Genomic DNA, 18,831 nt, shown 5'->3' on the forward strand with positions numbered 1-18,831 from the left:
TAAACCTTACCCTAAAACTAACCATAACCCTCAACCTCACCCTAGCCCTCACTCTAACCCTAATCCTAACCCTAATGCTCACCCTAACCCTAAACTTAACCGAACCCTAACTCTCACCCTAACCTTATCCCTAAGCCTCACCCTAACCCTAACCCTCACCCTCACCCTCAACCTCAGCCTAACCCTACGGCTAAGCCTAAACCTAACCCTAACTGTCACACTCACACTAACCCATATCCTAATCCTAATCCTAACCCTAAGTCTTAACCTCACCCTATCCCTAACCCTAACCCTAACCCTAACTCTCTCCCTAACCCTAAACCTAACCCTCACCCTAAGCCTAACCCTCACCCTCACCTTCATCCTCAGCCTAACCCTAAGCTTAAGCTTAACCCAAACTGTAAACCTCAGCCTCACCCTAACCCTAACCCTCACCCTAAAGCTTACCCTAAACCTAACGCTAAACTTCACCCCCACCCTAGCCCTCACCCTAACCCGAATCCTAACCCTAACCCTCGTCCTAACCCTCCCCAAAACCCTAACCCAATCCCTCACCCTAACCCTAACCCTCACCCAAATCCTCATCCTTAGCCTAACCCTAACCCTAACCCTAACCCTCAACCTAACCCTCCACCTAAACCAAACCCTCAACCTCACCCTAACCCTAACCATCATCCTCAACCTCACCTTCACCCTAAACATAACCCTAACCCTCACATTAACCCTAACCCTAACCCTCACTCTCAGCCTCACCCTAACACTAACTCTAACCCTAAACCTCACCCTCTCACTAACACTAACCCTAACCTGAAATCTAAACCTCATCATAACCCTAACCTTCAACCTCAACCTCACCTTACCCCTTACACCAAACCTAATCCTAACCCTAACCCTAATCCTATCCCTTACCCTAACACTAACCCTTACCCTCCCTCTAAATCTCATCCTCAGCCTAATCCTCACGTTTACCCTTACCTTCACCCCCACCCTAACTTTCACCCTAACCCTAACCCTAACCCTAACCCTAACTCTACCCCTAAACCTCACCCTCAGGCTAACCTTAACTCTAATCCTATCCCTAACACTAAACCACACCCTAACCCTAACCCTAACCCTCACCCTCACCCTAGCCTCACCCTAAACCGAATCCTAACCCTAACCCTCATCCTAACCCTCACATTAACCTAAACCTAAGCATCACCATAACCCTAATTCTCACCCCCCTGCACCCTCAGCCTAACCCTATGCCTAAGCTTAACCCTAACCATCACACTCACCCTCACCCTAACCCTAATCCTAACCCTAACCCTAACCTTAACCCTAAACCTCAACCTAACCATCACCCTAACCTTAAGCTTAACAGTAACCCTAACCCTAACCCTCGTCCTATCCCAACAACTAACCCTAAATCTAACTTAAAACCTCAAATTCACCCTAACCCTAATACTAACCCTAACCCTAACAATATCACTAATCCTAACGATAAACATAACCCTATTGCTAAACCTAAACCTAATTCTAACTATCACACTCACCCTAACCCTAATCATAACCCTAACCCTCACCCTAACTCTAACCCTAAACCTAAACCTTACCCTAACACTAACCCTAACCCTAAGCCTCACCCTAGCCCTCAACCTAAACCGAATCCTAACCCTAATGCTCACCCTAACCCTAAATTTAACGGAACCCTAACTCTCACCCTAACCCTAACCCTAAGCCGCACCCTAAACCTAGCCCTCACCCTCACCCTAAACCTCAGCCGAAACCTAAGGCTAAGCCTAACCCTAACCCTGTCACACTAACCCTAACCCATATCATAATCCTAATCCTAATCCTAAACCTTAACCTCACCCTCACCCTAAACCTCACCCTAATCCTAACGCTCATGCTCACCCTAAACCTAACCCTCACCCTCAACGTCACCCTCAGCCTAACCCTAAGCCTAAGCTTAACCCTAACTCTAAATCTTAGCCTCACCCTAACCCTAACCCTAACCCTAAAGCTTCCGCTACACCTAAACCTAAACCTCACCCTCACCCTAACCCTCACCCTAACCCTAATCCTCACCCTCACCCTCATCCTAACCCTCCTCAAAACAATAAAACATTCCCTCAACCTAAACCTAACCCTCACCCACATCCTCATCCTTTGCGTAACCCAAACCCTAACCCTGACCTCAACCTAACCTTCCACCTAAACCAAACCCTCAACCTCACCCTAATCCTAACCCTCATCCTCAAACTCACCTTCACCCTAAACCTAACCCTAACCCTCACACTAACCCTAAAGCTAACCTCACTCTCAGGCTCACCCAAACCCTAACTCTAACCCTAAATCTCACCCTCTCACTTAACCTAACCCTATCCCAAGCCCAAAACTTCACAATAACCCTAACCCTAAACCTCACCCTCACCTTAGACCTTACACCAAACCTAATCCTAACCCTAACCCTAATCCTATCCCTTACCCTAACACTAACCCTTACCCTCCCTCTAAATCTCAACCTAACCCTAACCCTAACACTAACCCTAACCCTAACCCTCAACCTAACCCTCACCCTAACCCTGACTCTAACCCTAAACCTCACCCTCACCCTAACCCTAACTCTAACCCTAACACAGACCCTAAACCTCACGCTAACCCTAACTCTAACCCTCACCCTCAGCCTCACTCTTGCCCTCACCCTAACCCTAAACCTAACCCTAACCCTAACCCTAACCCTAACCCTAAACCTCACCCTAACACTAACCTAACATTCACCCTCACCCTAGCCCTCAACCTAACCCTAATCCTAACCCTAATCCTCACTCTAACCCTCATCCTAACTCTAACCCTAAACCTCACCCTAACCCTAACCCTAACCCTAACCCTCAAACTAACCCTAACACTCATGCACAATTTAAGCCTAATCCTAAACCTCACCCTAAACCTAAAATAACCGGAACCCTAACTCTCACCCTAACCCTAACCCTAACCCATACACTAACCCTAACCCTCACCCTCACTCTCAGTGTAATCCTAAGCCTAAACCTAACCCTAACCCTAACCCTCACACTCACACTAACCCTTACCCTAATCCTAAACCTAACCCTCACCCTCAACCTCAACCTCACCTTAACCCTAACTCTAACCCTAGAACTCATCCTCAACCTAACCCTAACCCTAACCCTAGCCCTCACCCTAACCCTAATCCTAACCCTAACCCTCATCCTAACCTTCCCCATAACCCTAACCCTAACCCTCACCCTAACCCTAACCCTCACCCTCACATTCACCCTCAGCCTAATCCTATGCCTAACCCTAAGCCTACCCCTAAACTTAACCCTAACCCTCACAGTCACCATCAACCTCACCCTCACTGTAACTCTAACCCTAACCCTAACCCTCACCCTAACCCTAACCCTAAACCTCCCCCTAACCCTAACCTTCCCCCTAACTCTATATCTAACCCTAAACCACACCCTCACCCTAACCCTAACACTAACCCTAACCCTAACCCTCACCTGAACCCTCTCCCTAACCCTATATCAAACCCTAAACCTCAACCTCACCCTAACCCTAACACTAACCCTAAACCTAACCCTCACGCTAACCACTTCCATAACCCTATATGTAACCCTAAACCTCACCCTCACCCTAACAGTAACCCTAACCATAACCCTAAACCCCACCCTAACCCTAAACCTAAACCTCAACCGCACCCTCAGCTTCACCATAACACTAACAATAACCCTAACAATAATACTAACCCTAACCCGGACCATCACCCTAACCCTAATCCTCACCCCCAACCTCACCCTCTGCCTAAGCCTAAGTCTAAGCCTAACCCTCACCCTAACCTTTACACTCACCCTCATTGTAACTCTAATCCTAAACCTAACCCTATACCTAACCCTCAACCTCACCCTAACCCTAACACTAACGCTAACCCAAACCTCAACCTAAACCTCCCCCTAAACCTATCTGTAACCCTAAAGCTCACCCTCAACCTAAACCTAACCTTAACCCTAACCCTAAATCCTCAGCCTAACCCTAACCCTCACCCTCACCCTCAACCTCAACATAAGTCTAACCCTAACCCTAAAAATAACACTAACCCTAACCCTAACCATATCAATAACCCTCACCGTCAGCCTCACCCTCACTGGAAACTTGACCCTAACCATAACACTAACATTAACCCTAACCCTAACCCTAACTCTAATCCTCACCCCCACCGTCACCCTCAGCCTAACCCTAACCCTAACCCCAACTCTAATCCTAACCCCCACTGTAACCCTAAAACTACCCCTAACACAAACACTAACCCTAAACCAAACCCTAACCCTAACCCTAAACTTAAACCTAAACCTAACCATAACGGTAAACATAACCTGAAACCTAACTCTCACCCTAACCCTACAACTAACCTTCACCCTAACCCTAACACTCATCCTCACACTCACCTTCATCCTAACCCTAAGCCTAACCATAACCATAACCCTAATCCTCACACACACCCTAACGTTTCCCCTAATCCTAATCCTAACACTAAGCCTAAACCATACCCTCACCCTAACACTCAATCTAACCCTAACTCTAACACTAACCCTAAACCTAACCCTCAACCTCAGCCTCATCCTAACCCTAACTCTAACCCTAAACCTGCCCCTAACCCTAACTCTAACCATCACCCTAAACTTAATTCTCAACCACACCCTCACACTCAGCCTAATCCTAAGCCTAACCCTAACCCTAAACCTAACCCTCACACTCACCCTCACCATAACCCTAATCCTAATCCTAACCCTAACTCTAACCCTAACCCTAAACCTCAACCTATAACCTCACCCTAACCTTAACACTAACACTAACCATAACCCTAACCCTGGACCTAACCCTGTAACTAACCCTAAAACTAACCCTAAACCTCACCCTCACCCTAACCCTAATCCTAATCCTAACTCTAAACCTCCCCGAAACCTTAACCCAAACCCTCACCCTCACCATAACTCTAACCCTAACCCTAAAAATAACACTAGTCCTAACCCTAAACCTAACCATAACCCTAATCCTAATGCTAACACTCACCCTCACCCTAACCCTAATCCTAACACTTACTCTCATCAAAACCCTCACCCTAACAATCACCCTAAACCTAATACTCACCCCCACCCTCACCCTCAGCCTGACCCTAAGCCTAAGCCTAACCCTAAGCCTAACCCTCACACTCCCCCTTACAATAACCCTAAACCTAAACCTAACACTAACCATAACCCTAAACTTCAAAGTAACCCTCACCTAACCTTAACCATAACACTTACTCTAACCCTGGACCTAAGCGTCCCCCTAACGCTAAATCTAACCCTAAAACTCACCCTCACACTAACACAAATCCTAACTCTTACCCTCATCCTAACCCTAATCCTCACACTAAAGGTAACCCTAACCCTCATGCTAACCCTCACTCTAACATTAACCCTAACACTAAACCTTACCCTAACACTAACCCTAATCCTCAAACTCACCCTCGCTCTCACCCTTACCCTAATCATAACCCTAATCCTCATCCTAACCCTCACCCTAACCCTAACTTTAACCCTAATCCTTACCCTAAATCTAACCCTCACCCTAACCCTAAACTTAACCGAACACTAACTCTCACCCTAACCGTAAACCTAAACTCACCCTCACCCTCACCCTCAGCCTAAACCTAAGCATCAGCCTAAACCTAAACCTAACCGTCACACTCACCCTAACCCTTACCCTAAACCTAATCCTAACACTAAGCATAACCCTCACACTCAGTCTAACCCTCACCGTAACCCGAAATCTAACACTAAACCTAACCCTAAACCTCAAGATCAGCCTCACCCTTACCCTAACTCTAACACTAAACCTCACCCTCAGCCTAACCCTAAGCCTAACCCTAAACCTAACCCAAACACACACACTCACCATCACCCTAACCCTAATCCTAACCCTAACCCTAAACCTAAACTTCAACCAACCCCTCACTCTTACTATAAACCTAAACCTCACCCTCACCCTAAACCTAACTCTACCCCTAACCCAAACCATAAACCTCACCCTAACCCTAACCCTAACCCTCAACCTCACCCTCAACATAACCATAAACCTAAATCTATCCCAAACAATAACCCGAACCCTAATCCTAACCCTCAACCTAACCATGACCCTCACCTTAACGCAAACCCTCACCCTAACATTTACCCTCACCCTAACATTAACCCTAACCCTAACACTAACCCTCACACTAACCCTAACCGTAATCTCACCCTAACCCTAACCCTAACCCTAACCCTCAACCAAACCATAAACCTCACGCTCCATGTAACCCTAACCATAACCCACACCCTAAACCTAAACTTAACTTGAACCCTAACTCTCACCCTAACCCTAATACTAACCCTAACCCTCACCCTCACCCTCACCATCAGCGTAACCCTAAGTCTAAACCTAAACCTAACACTAACCCTCACACTCAACCTAGCCCTTACCCTAATCCTTATCCTAACCCTAACGCTAAGCCTCACCCGCAGCCTCACTTTAACAATAATTCTAACCCTAATCCTAACCCTAACTCTCCTCCTAACCCTCCCCATAACCCTAACCCTAAACCTCACCATAACCCTAACCCTCACCCTCATGCTCAGCCTAAACCTAAACCTAAACCTAACCCTAAACCTCACACTCACCCTAATGCTAACCCTAAATATCACCCTCACCCTAACCCTGACCCTCACCCTCACCCTCATCCTAACCCTAAGCCTAACCCTAACCCTTACCCTAATCCTCACACTCACCCTAACCCTAACCCTAATCCTACTCCTAACCCTAACCCAAACCCTCACCCTCAACCTAACCCTCATCTTAAGAATAACCTTAACATTAATCCTAACCCTCAACCTCACCCTCAGCCTCACCCTAAACCTAACTCAAACACTGAACCTAACCCTGAACCTAACCCTAACCCTAACCCTATCCCTAAACCTCATCCTAACCCTAACGCTAACCCTCACCCTCACCCTCACCCTAACACTAACCCTAACACTCACGCTAACTCTAAAACTAACCCTCATAATAACACTAACCATCACCCTAAACCTAAACCCCACCGTAACACTAACCCTAAACCTCACCCTCACTCTAGCTCTCACCCTAACCCTTACCCTCATCCTCAACCTAAACCTCACACTAACCCTAACACTAATCCTCAATCTAACCCTCACCCTCACCCTGACCCTAATGTTAAACCTCACCCTAACCCTAATTCTCACCCATACCTTAACCCTCACCCTCACCCTAAACCTCACCTTTACCCTTACGGTCAAAACCACCCTAACCCTAACCCTAAACCTAACACTCACCCTATACATAACTCTACCCCTAAACCGCACCCTCACTCTAACCCTAACTCTAACCCTAACCCTAACACTAACCCTCACCCTAACCCTAACACTAAACATCACCCTAACCCTAATCCTCACCCCCACACTCACACTCAGCCTAAAACTATGCCTAAGCCTAAGCCTAACCCTAACCCTAACCCACACCCTCACACTCACCCTCACCATAACTCTAACACTAACCCTAACAATAACACTAATCCTAACCCTAAACCTAACCCAAACAATAACCATAACCCTAATGCTAACACTACGCCTCACCCTAACCCTAATCCTAACCCTCTCCGTAACTCTCCCTCTAATCCTATATCTAACCCTCAACCTCATCCTCAACCTAACCCTAAACCTAACCGTAACCATAAACCCCACACTAACCCTAACCCTAAACCTCACCCGCAAACTCACTCACACGGTAAATCAAACCCTAACACTAACAATAACACTAACCCTAACCATCACCCTAACCCTAATCCTCACACCCACCCTCACCCTCAGCCTAACCCTAAGCCTAAGCCTAACCCTCACCCTAACCCTCACACTCAGCCTCACCCTAACCCTAATCCTAAACCTAATCCTATCCCTAAACCTCAAACTAAACCTCACCCTCAACCTAACCCTAACCCTAACCCTAAACCTCACCCTCAGGCGATCCCTAACCTTAACTCTAACCCTAAACCTCACCCAAACCCCAACCCTAACCCTAACCCTAAACCTCACCCTAACCCTAACCCTAAACTTCACCCTCTCCCTAGCCCCAACCCTAACCCTAATCCTAACACTAACCCTCATCCTAACCCTCCCCCTAACCCTAAACCTCACCCTCACCCTAACCCTCAACTTAAGCCTAACCCTAACATTAATCCTAACCCTAACCCTCATGCTCAGCCTCACCCTAAAACTGTCTCTAACCCTAAACCTCAACCTGACACTAACCCTAAATCTAACCCTATCCCTATAATTCATCCTAAACCTAAACCTCACCCTAACCCTAACCTTAAACCTCACCCTCACCCAAGCCCTCACCCTAACACTAATCCTAACTCTACCCCTCATCCTAACCTTCATCAAAACACTAACCCTAACCCTCAGCCTCACCCTCACCCTAACGCTAATCCGAACCCTAACCCTCAACCTAAACCTAACACTGACCCTCACCGTAACTCTTACCCTAATCCTCAAATAACCCGAAATAAAACTCTCACCCTAAACCTAACCCTAACCCTCACCCTAAACCTCATGCTCACCCGAGCCCTCACCCTAACCCTAATCCTAACACTAACCCTCATCCTAACCCTCCCCCTAACCCTTACCATTAACCTCACCCTCACCCTAACCCTCACCCTCAGCCTCACCTTAACTCTACCTCTAACACTAAACCTCATGCTCACCCTAACCCTAAACCTTTACCTCACCCTAATCCTAACCTCAGCCTCTCCCACACCCTCAGCCTAAACCTAACCCTAACCCTCACACTCACCCTAACCCTAACCGTAATCCTATTCCTAACCCTAACCCTAACCCTCACCCTCAACCTAACCCTCACCCTAACCCTATCCCTAACACTAACACTAAACTTAACCCTAACCCTCACCCTCATCCTCACCCGAACCCTAACTCTAACCCTAAACCTCACCCTCACCCTCACCCTAACCCTAACCATAACCCTAACCCTCACCCTAACCCTAACCCTAAACCTCACCCTCACCCTAGCCCTTACCATAAACCTAATCCTAAACCTAACCCTCATACGAAGTCTCCCTCTAACTCTATCCCTCCCCCTCAACCTCCCACTCTGCCTAACCCTAAGCCTAACAATAAACCTAACCCTCACACACAATCAGCCTCACCCTAACCCTAATCCTCATCCCTACCCTCACCTTCAGTCTAACCCTAACAATAACCCTAAACCGCACCCTAACCCTAAACTTCACCTTCACCCTCAACCTAACCGTAACTCTAAGCCTAACCCTAACAATAACACAAACCCTAACCCTAACAATAACCCTAACCATAACTCTCACAATCAGCCTCAGCCTCACCGCAAAATTAACCCTAACCATAACACTAGAAATAAACCTAACACTAGGCCTAACCCTAAGGCTAACTCTAATCCTCAGCCCCACACTCACTCTCAGCCAAACCCTAAGCCTAAACCTAACCCTAACCCTAACCCTCTCCCTCAGCTTCACCTTAACCCTACCTCTAACACTAAACCTCATGCTCAGCCTAACCCTAAACCTAACCCTAAACCTGAACCTCACCCTAACCCTAACCTCACCCTCACCCTCACCCTCAGCCTAACCCTAAATCTAACCATAACCCTCACACTCACCCTAACCCTAACCGTAATCCTAATCCTAAACCTAACCTTAAACCTCACCCTCACCCTAAACCTCATCCTAACCCTAATCGTAAGCCTTACCCTCAAGCGAACCCTAACCCTCACCCTCACCTTAATCCTTACCCTAACCCTCACCCTAACCCTAAACATAACCCGGAACGTATCTCTCAACCTAAAACTAACTCAAACCTAAAACCTCACCCTAAACCTAACGCTAAACCTCACCCTCAACCTAGCCCTCACCCTAACCTTAATCCTAACCTTAACCCTCATCATAACCCTATCCCTAACCCTTAAGCCAACCCTCACCCTAAACCTAACCCTCAACCTCAACCTCACCCTCAGCCTAACCCTAAGCCTAAAGCTAAACCTAACCCTAACACACACAATCACCCTCACACTAATCCAAATCCTAACCCTAACCCTCACCCTCACCCTCACCCTCAGTGTAACCAAAAGCCTGACCCTAACACTAACCCTAACCCTCACACTCACCCTAACCCTTACCCTAATCCTAATCCTACCCCTAACCCTCAGCCTCTCCTTAAACCTAACTCTAATCCTAAAACTCACCCTCACTTTCACCCTATCATTAACCCTAACCCTAAACCTAACCCTAAACCTCACCCTTATCTTAACCCTCACCCTCAGCCTAAAAGTCAACTTTACCCTTACCTTCATCCTCACCATAACCCAAACCCTAAGCCTAACCTCATCCTAACCCTCACCCTAACCTTAAAATTAACCATCATGCTAACACTAACCCTCACACTAACCCTAAGCCTAAGCCTAAGACTTACCCTAAACCTCACCCTCTCCCCAGCCCTCACCCTAACCCTAATCCTAACCATCACCCTAATCCTAATCCTCAACCCCACACTCAAGCTCAGCCTAACCCTAACCCTAAGCCTAACCGTAAACCGAACCCTTACAGTCACCCTCACCCTAACCTTAATTTTAACCTTAACCCTAACCCTAACCTTAAAACTCAACCTAACCATCACCCTAAACTTAAACCTAACACTAACCCTAACCCTAACCCTCGAACTAACCCTCCCCCTAATCCTAAATCTAAACCTAAACCTCACTCTCACCCTAACCCTAATCCTAACCCTAACCCTAAACCTCACCCTAAAACTAACCCTAACCCTCACCCTAACCCTCACTGTAACTCTAACCCTAACCCTAACAATAACACTAATCGTAACACTAACCCTAACCCTAACCCTAAGCCAAACCCTAATCCTAACACTCACCCTCACCTAACCCTAATTCTAACCCTAACCCTCAAATTAACCCTAACCCTCACATCACTGTGACCCTAAATCTCATCCAAACCCTCACCCTAACCCTAACCCTAACCCTAAACCTTAACCTAACACAAACCCTATCCCTCAGCCTCAACCTAGCCCTCACCCTAACTCTAATCCGAACCCTAATCCTCATCTTAACCCTCACCCTCACCCTAACCCTTACCCTAACCCTAATACTAACCCAAACCCTAATGGTCAACTTAAACCTAACCCTCACGCTCACCATAAACCTAACCCTAACCCTCACATTAACCCTAACCTTCACCCTCACCCTCACCCTCAGCCTAAACCTAGCCTAACCCTAACCCTAACCCTCACACTCACCCTAACCCTTACCCTAACCCTATAATAACCCTAAGCCAAACCCTCACACTCACCCTAACCCTCACTCTAACCCTAAATCTAAAACTAACCCTAACCCTAACCCTAGCCATAAGCTTCACCCTAACCCTAACTCTAACCCTAAACTTCACCCTCACCCTAACCCTAAACCTGACCCTAAACCTAAACGTCACCCTAACCCTAACCCTAAACCTCACCCTCACACTAGCCCTCCCCCTTACCCTAATCCTAACCCTCATCCTAACCCTCACACTAACACTAACCCTAACCCTCACACTCACCCTCACCCTAACCCTAATCCTAACCCTAACATAAACCTAACCCTCACCCTCACCGTAACCCTTATCCTAACCCTAAACTTAACCCGAACCAAAACCCTCACCCTAAACCTAACCCTAACCCTCACCGTAAACCTAACCTTAAACCTCACCCTCACCCTAGCCCTCACCCTAACCCTATTCCTAAACCTAACCCTCATCCTAACACTCCCTCTAACTCTTACACTAACCATTATCCTAACCCTAAATGTCACCCTCAACCTCACCCTCAGCCTAACCCTAAGCCTACCCCTAAACCTAACCCTAACACACATGCTCACCTTTACCCTAACCCTAATCCTAACCCTAACCTTCACCCTCACCCTCACCATCAGTGTAACCCTAAGCCTAACCCTAACCCTAACCCTAACCCTCATGCTCACACAAACCCTTACCCTAATCCTAATCCTAACCCTAACCCTAAAACTCACCCTCAGCTTCACCTTAACCCTAACTCTAACCTTAACCCTAAACCTCACCCTAAAACTAAACCTAAACCTCACCCTCACACTAGAACTCAACCTAACACTAATCCTAACCCAACCATCATCCTAACGCTCCTCATAACCCTAACCCTAACCCTCACCTTAAACCTAACCCTTACCGTCACAATCAGCCTAACCCTAAGCCTAACCCTAACCCTAACCCTAACTCGCACAGTCACCCTAAACCTAACCCTAAGCCTAAGCGTAACCCTCACCCTAAACCTAACCCTAAACCTAAGCCTAACACTAACCCTAACACTAACGATAACCCTAACCCTCAACTTCAGCCTCACCTTAACCCTAACTCTAACCCTAAACCTCACCCTCAAACTAACCCTAACCCTAAACCTAAACCTCACCCTAACCCTAACACTAAACCTCACCCTCACCCTAGCCCTTACCCTAACCCTAATCCCAACCCTAACCCTCATCCTAATCCTCCCCCTAAACCTAACCCTCACCCTCAACCTATCCCTCAGCCTAACGCTAAGCCTAAACCTAACCCTAACCCTAACACACACACTCACACTCAACATAACCCTAATCCTATCCCTAAGACTAACTCCAATCCTAATCCTCTCCCTATCTCTCACCTAACCCTAAACCTAACACTAACGCAAACCCGAACCCTCAACCTAACCCTCACCCAAACCATAACCCTAACACTAAACCTCACCCTCACTCTAACCGTAACTCTAACCCTAACCCAAACCCTGAACCTCATCTTAACCCTAACCCTAACAATCACCCTCAACCTCACCGCAACCATAACCCTAAACCTAACAATAACAATAACCCTAACCCAAATCCTAACCCTCACCCTAAGACTAACCCTAATCCTAACACTAACCGTCACACTTACCCTAAACCTAACCCTAACCCTAAACCTCAACTTAACCCTCACACTCCACCTAACACTAACACAAACCCTAACCCTAACCCTCATCCTAACCCTATATCTAAACGTAAACCTCACCCTCACCCTAACACTAACCCTAACTCTAAACCCCACCCTAAACCTAACCCTCAACCGCACCCTTACTCTCACCTTAACCCTAACCCTAAACCTAACAATAACTCTAACCCTAATCCTAAACCTCACCCTAACCATAACCCTCACCCTAACCCATACCCTCACCCTAACACTTACTCTCACCGTTAGAGTAAACCTAACGCTAACACTAACCCTCATACTAAGCCTAACCCTAATCCTAACCCTAAACCTCAACCTAACCCTCACCCTCAACCTAACCCTAACACTAACCTTAACCCTAACCCTCACCCTAATCCTCACCTTAACCCTCACCCTAACCCTATATCTAACACTAAACCTCAACCTCACCATAAACCTAACCCTAAACCCCACCCTAACCCTAACCCTCAACCGCACCCTCACCCTCACCGTAACTATAACACTAACCCTAACAATAACACTAACCCTAACCTGAAACATCACCCTAACCCTAATCCTCAATCCCACCCTCACCCTGAGCCTAACCTTAAACCTAAGCCTAACCCTCACACTAACCCTCACACTCACCCTAACCCTAACCCTAATCCTAAACCTAAACCTATCCCAAAACCTCAACCTAATCCTCACCCTCAACCTAACTCTAACACTAACCCTAAACCTGAACCTCATCCTAATCCACCCCGTATCCCTAATTCTAACCCTAAACCTCACCCTCACCCAACCCTAACTCTAACTCTAAACCCCACCCTAAACCTAACCTTCACCCTCACCCTCAACCTCACTGTAACTCTAACCCTAACACTAACAATAACCCTAACCCGAACCCTAACCTTCACCCTAACCATAACCCTCACCCTAACCCTAAACCTAATCCTCAATGTAAACCTCACCCTTACCCTAAACCTAACCCTACCCTAACCCTAATACTAACCCTAACCTTCACCCTTATCTTAATCCTCACCCTCAGCCTGAACCTCCCCTTTACCCTTACCATCATCCTAACCCTAACCCAAACCCTAACCCTAACCTCATCCTAACCCTCAACCTAACGGTAATCCTAACCATCATGCTAACCCTAGCCCACACACTCAACCTCATGCTCAGCCTAACCCTAAGCCTAAGTCTTACCCTAAACCTCACCCTCTCCCCAGCCCTCACCCTAACCCTAATCCTAACCATCACCCTGACCCTAATCCTCAACTCCACCTTCAACCTCAGACTAACCCAAAGCCTAGCCTTAAGCCTAACCCTAACATTAACCCTCACCGTATCCCTAACCCTAACCCTAACCCTAATACTAACCCTAAACCTAAACACAACCCTACACCTAACCCTAAACCTAACCCTAATCCTCAGCCTCAACCTCAGCCTAACCCAAACCCTAACCCTAACGCTCACCCTAACTCTAACCCTAACCCTAACCCTAACCCTGACACTCACCCTTACCCTAACCCTAATCGTAACCCTAACCCTATCCCTAACACTAACCCTCACCCTAAACCTCACCCTAGCACTCACCCTAACGCTAATCCTAACCCTAAACCTCATCATAACCCTCACTCTAACCCTAACCCTAACCCTCACCCAATCCCGAACCCTAACCCTCACCCTCATGCTGGGACTAAGCCTAAGCCTAACCCTAATCCCAACCCTCACCCTAACCCTAACCCTAACCCTTACAGTAACCCTCACTCTCAGACTAACCCTCACCTTTACTCTAACCGTCACCCCCACCCTAATCCGCACCCTAACCCCAACCCTCACCCTAACCCTCACCCTAACCCTAACTCTACCCCTAAACCTCAACCTCACCCTAACCCTAACACTAAACCTCACCCTAACCCTAACCTTCACCCTCACCCTGACCATAACGTAACCCTAACCCTAACACTAACAATAATCCTAAACCGAACCCTAACCCCCACCCTAACCATAACCCTCAAATTAACCCTAAACCTAATCCTCAATATAACCCACACGCTAAAACTAAACCTAAACCTACCCTAACCCTAAACCTAACCCTAACACTCACCCTTATCTTAACCCTCACCCTCAGCCTAAAAGTCACTTTTACCCTTACCATCATCCTCACCCTAACCCACACCCTAACCCTAACCTCATCCTAACCCTCACCCTAACCATAAACTTAACCATCATGCTAACACTAACCCTCACACTCAACCTCATGCTCAGCCTAACCCTTAGCCTAAGCCTAAGACTTACCCTAAACCGCACCCTCTCCCCAGCCCTCACCCTAACCCTAATCCTAACCATCACCCTAACCCTAATCCTCAAACCCACCCTCACCCTCAGCATAAAACTAAGCATAAGCCTAACCGTAAACCTAACCCTCACCCTCACCCTCACCCTCACCCTAACCTTAACCCTAACACTAACCCTAACCCTAAACCTAGACCTAACCCTCCCCCTAACCCTAAATCTAACCCTAAACCTCAATCTCACCCTAACCCTAATCTTAACACTAACCCTAAACCTCACCCTACACCTAACCCTAACCCTCACCCTCACCCTCACTGTAACTCTATCCCTAACCCTAACAATAATACTAATCCTAAACCTAAACCTAACCCTAACCCTAAGCCTAACCCTAATCCTAATACTCACCCTCACCCTAACCCTTATTCTAACCCTAACCCTCAACCTAACCCTTACCCTCACATCACCGTAAACCTAACTCGGATCCAAACCCTCACGCTAACCCTAACCCTAAACCTCAACCTCAACCTAAAACTAACCCTAAACATCACCCTCAACCTAGCCCTCACCCTAACTCTAATCTGAACCCTAATCCTCATATTATCCCTCACCCTCACCCTAACACTAACCCTCAACCTAACCCTATCGCTAACCCTAATGGTCAACCTAAACCTAACCCTCACACTCACCATAACCATAACCCTGACACTCAACCTAACTCTAAACTTAAAGCGAACCCTAACTCTCACCATAACCCAAACCCTAACACTCACCCTAACCCTAACCCTCAGTCTCACCCTCACCCTCAGCCTAAACCTAGGCTAACCCTAACCCTAAGCCTAAGCCTCAACCTCACTGTAACCCTTACCCTAACCCTATACTTATCCAGAACCAAAACTCTTAACCTAACCCTAACACCAACACTCACCCTAACCCTAATCTTAAACCTCACCCTCACCCTAGCCCTCACCCTAACCCTAATACTAACCCTAACCCTCATCCTAACCCTACATCTAACCCTTACCCTAACCCTTACCCTAAACCTAACCTTCACCCTCAACCTCACCCTCAGCCTAACCCTAAGCCTACCCCTAAACCTAACCCTAACACATATGCTCACCTTCACCCTAACCCTAATCCTAACCCTAAGCCTCACCCTCACCCTCACAATCAGTGTAACCCTAAGACAAACCCCAACCCTAACCCTAACCCTCATGCTCACCCTAAACCTTACCCTAATCCTAATCCTAACCCTAAACCTAAACCTCATCCTCAGCCTCACCTTAACCCTAACTCTAACCCTAAACCTAAACCTCACCCTAAACCTAACCCTAAACCTCACACTCACCCTAGCCCTCACCTTAACCCTAATCCTAACCCTAACCATCATCCTAACCCTTCTCATAACACTAACCCTAACCCTCACCCTAACCTTAAACCTAACCCTCACACTCACCCTAACCCTAACCCTAACCCTAAACCTAACACTCACCCTAACCCTCACCCTAAACCTAAACCTAAACCTAACACTAACACTAACCCTAACGATAGCCATAACCCTCACCTTCATCCTCACCCTAACCCTAATTCTAACCCTAAACCTCACCCTCACCCTAACCATAATCCTAACCCTAAACCTCACCCTAACCCTAACACTAAAACTCATGCTCACCCTAGCCCTTACCCTAACCCTAATCCTAACCCTAACCCTCATCCTAACCCTCCCCCAACCCTAAACCTCAACCTCAACCTAACTCTCAGCCTAACCTTAAGCCTAGACCTAAACCTAACCCTAACACACACACTCACCCTCACCCTAATCCTAATCCTATCCCTAAAACTAACCCTAATCCTAACCCTCTCCCTAACTCTCACCTAACCCTAACCCTAACACTAACCCTAACCCTAACCCACAACCTAACCCTCACCCTAACCCTAACCCTAACCCTAAACCTCACCTTCACTCTAACCCTAACTCTAACCCTAAACCAAAACCTAAACCTCACCCTAACCCTAACCCTCACCCTCACCTCAAACATACCCTTAAATCTAACCCTAACAATAACCCTAACCCTAATCCTAACCCTCACCCTAACCATGAACCTCACCCTAACCCATACCATCACACTAACATTAACCCTCACCCTAACCCATATCCTCAATCTAACACTTACCCTCACCCTAAGACTAACCCTAACCCTAACACTAACCCTCACACTAACTCTAACCCTAACCCTAACCCTAAACCTCAACCTAACCCTCACCCTCAAACTAAGCCTAACCCTAACCCTCACCCTAAACCTCACCCTAACACTCACCCTAACCCTATATCTAACCCTAAATTTCACCCTCACCCTCAATCTCACCGCAACCATAACCCTAAACCTAACCCTAACAATAACCCTAAACCTAATCCTAACCCTCACCCAAATACATACCCTGACCCTAACACTTATCCTCACCCTAAAACTAACCCTAACCCTAAACCTAAACCTAAACCTCACCCTAACCCACCCCGTAACCCTAATTCTAACCCTAAACCTCACCCTCACCCTAACCCTAACCCTAACTCTAAACCCCACCCTAAACCTAACCTTCACCCTCACCCTAAACCTCACTATAACTCTCACCCTAACCCTAATATAGAACTAACCCTAACCCTAACCCTAACCATAACCCTCACCCTCAGCCTCACCATCACCTCAAACTTAACACTAATCATAAGACTAAAAATAAACCTAACCCCAAGCCTAACCCTAACCATAACCCTAAACCTCACCCCCAAACTCACCCTCAGCCTAAGCCTAAGCCTAACCCTGACCCTAACCCTAACTCTAACCCACAACTTAACCCTAACACTAACCCTAACCCTAAAACTAACCCTAACTCTAAACATAACACAAAACCTAACCCTAATCCTCAGCCTCTCCGTCACCCTAAACCAAACCCTAGCCCTAACCATCACCCTAAATCTAAGCCTAAACCTAACCCTAACCTAACCCTCACACTCACGCTCACCCTTACCCTAATCCTAAACCTAACCTTAGCCCTAACTCTAATCCTCACTCTAACACTTATCATAGCCCTCACCCTAACCCTAATCCCAACCATAAAACTCATCCTAACCTTCACCCTAACCCTAACCCTAACACTAAACCTCACACTCATGCTCGGCCTAAGCCTAAGCCTAAGCCAAAGCCTAACAATAACCCAAACCCTCACCCTAACCCTAAACCTAACCCTAACCCTCACCCTAACCATAAACCTCACCCTAACCCTAACCTTCACCCTAACACTTACTCCCACCCTAACACTCACCCTAACACTAACACTAACCCGCACACTAACACTAACCCTCACCCTAATCCTGAACCTCACCCTAACCCTAACCCTAAACCTAAGCCTCACCCTCACCCTAGCCCTCACCCTAA

This window comes from Dipodomys merriami, unplaced genomic scaffold (assembly GCF_024711535.1).
Source record: "Dipodomys merriami isolate MVZ:Mamm:240054 unplaced genomic scaffold, mDipMer1.0.p SCAF_67, whole genome shotgun sequence".
Classification (NCBI taxonomy): domain Eukaryota; kingdom Metazoa; phylum Chordata; class Mammalia; order Rodentia; family Heteromyidae; genus Dipodomys; species Dipodomys merriami.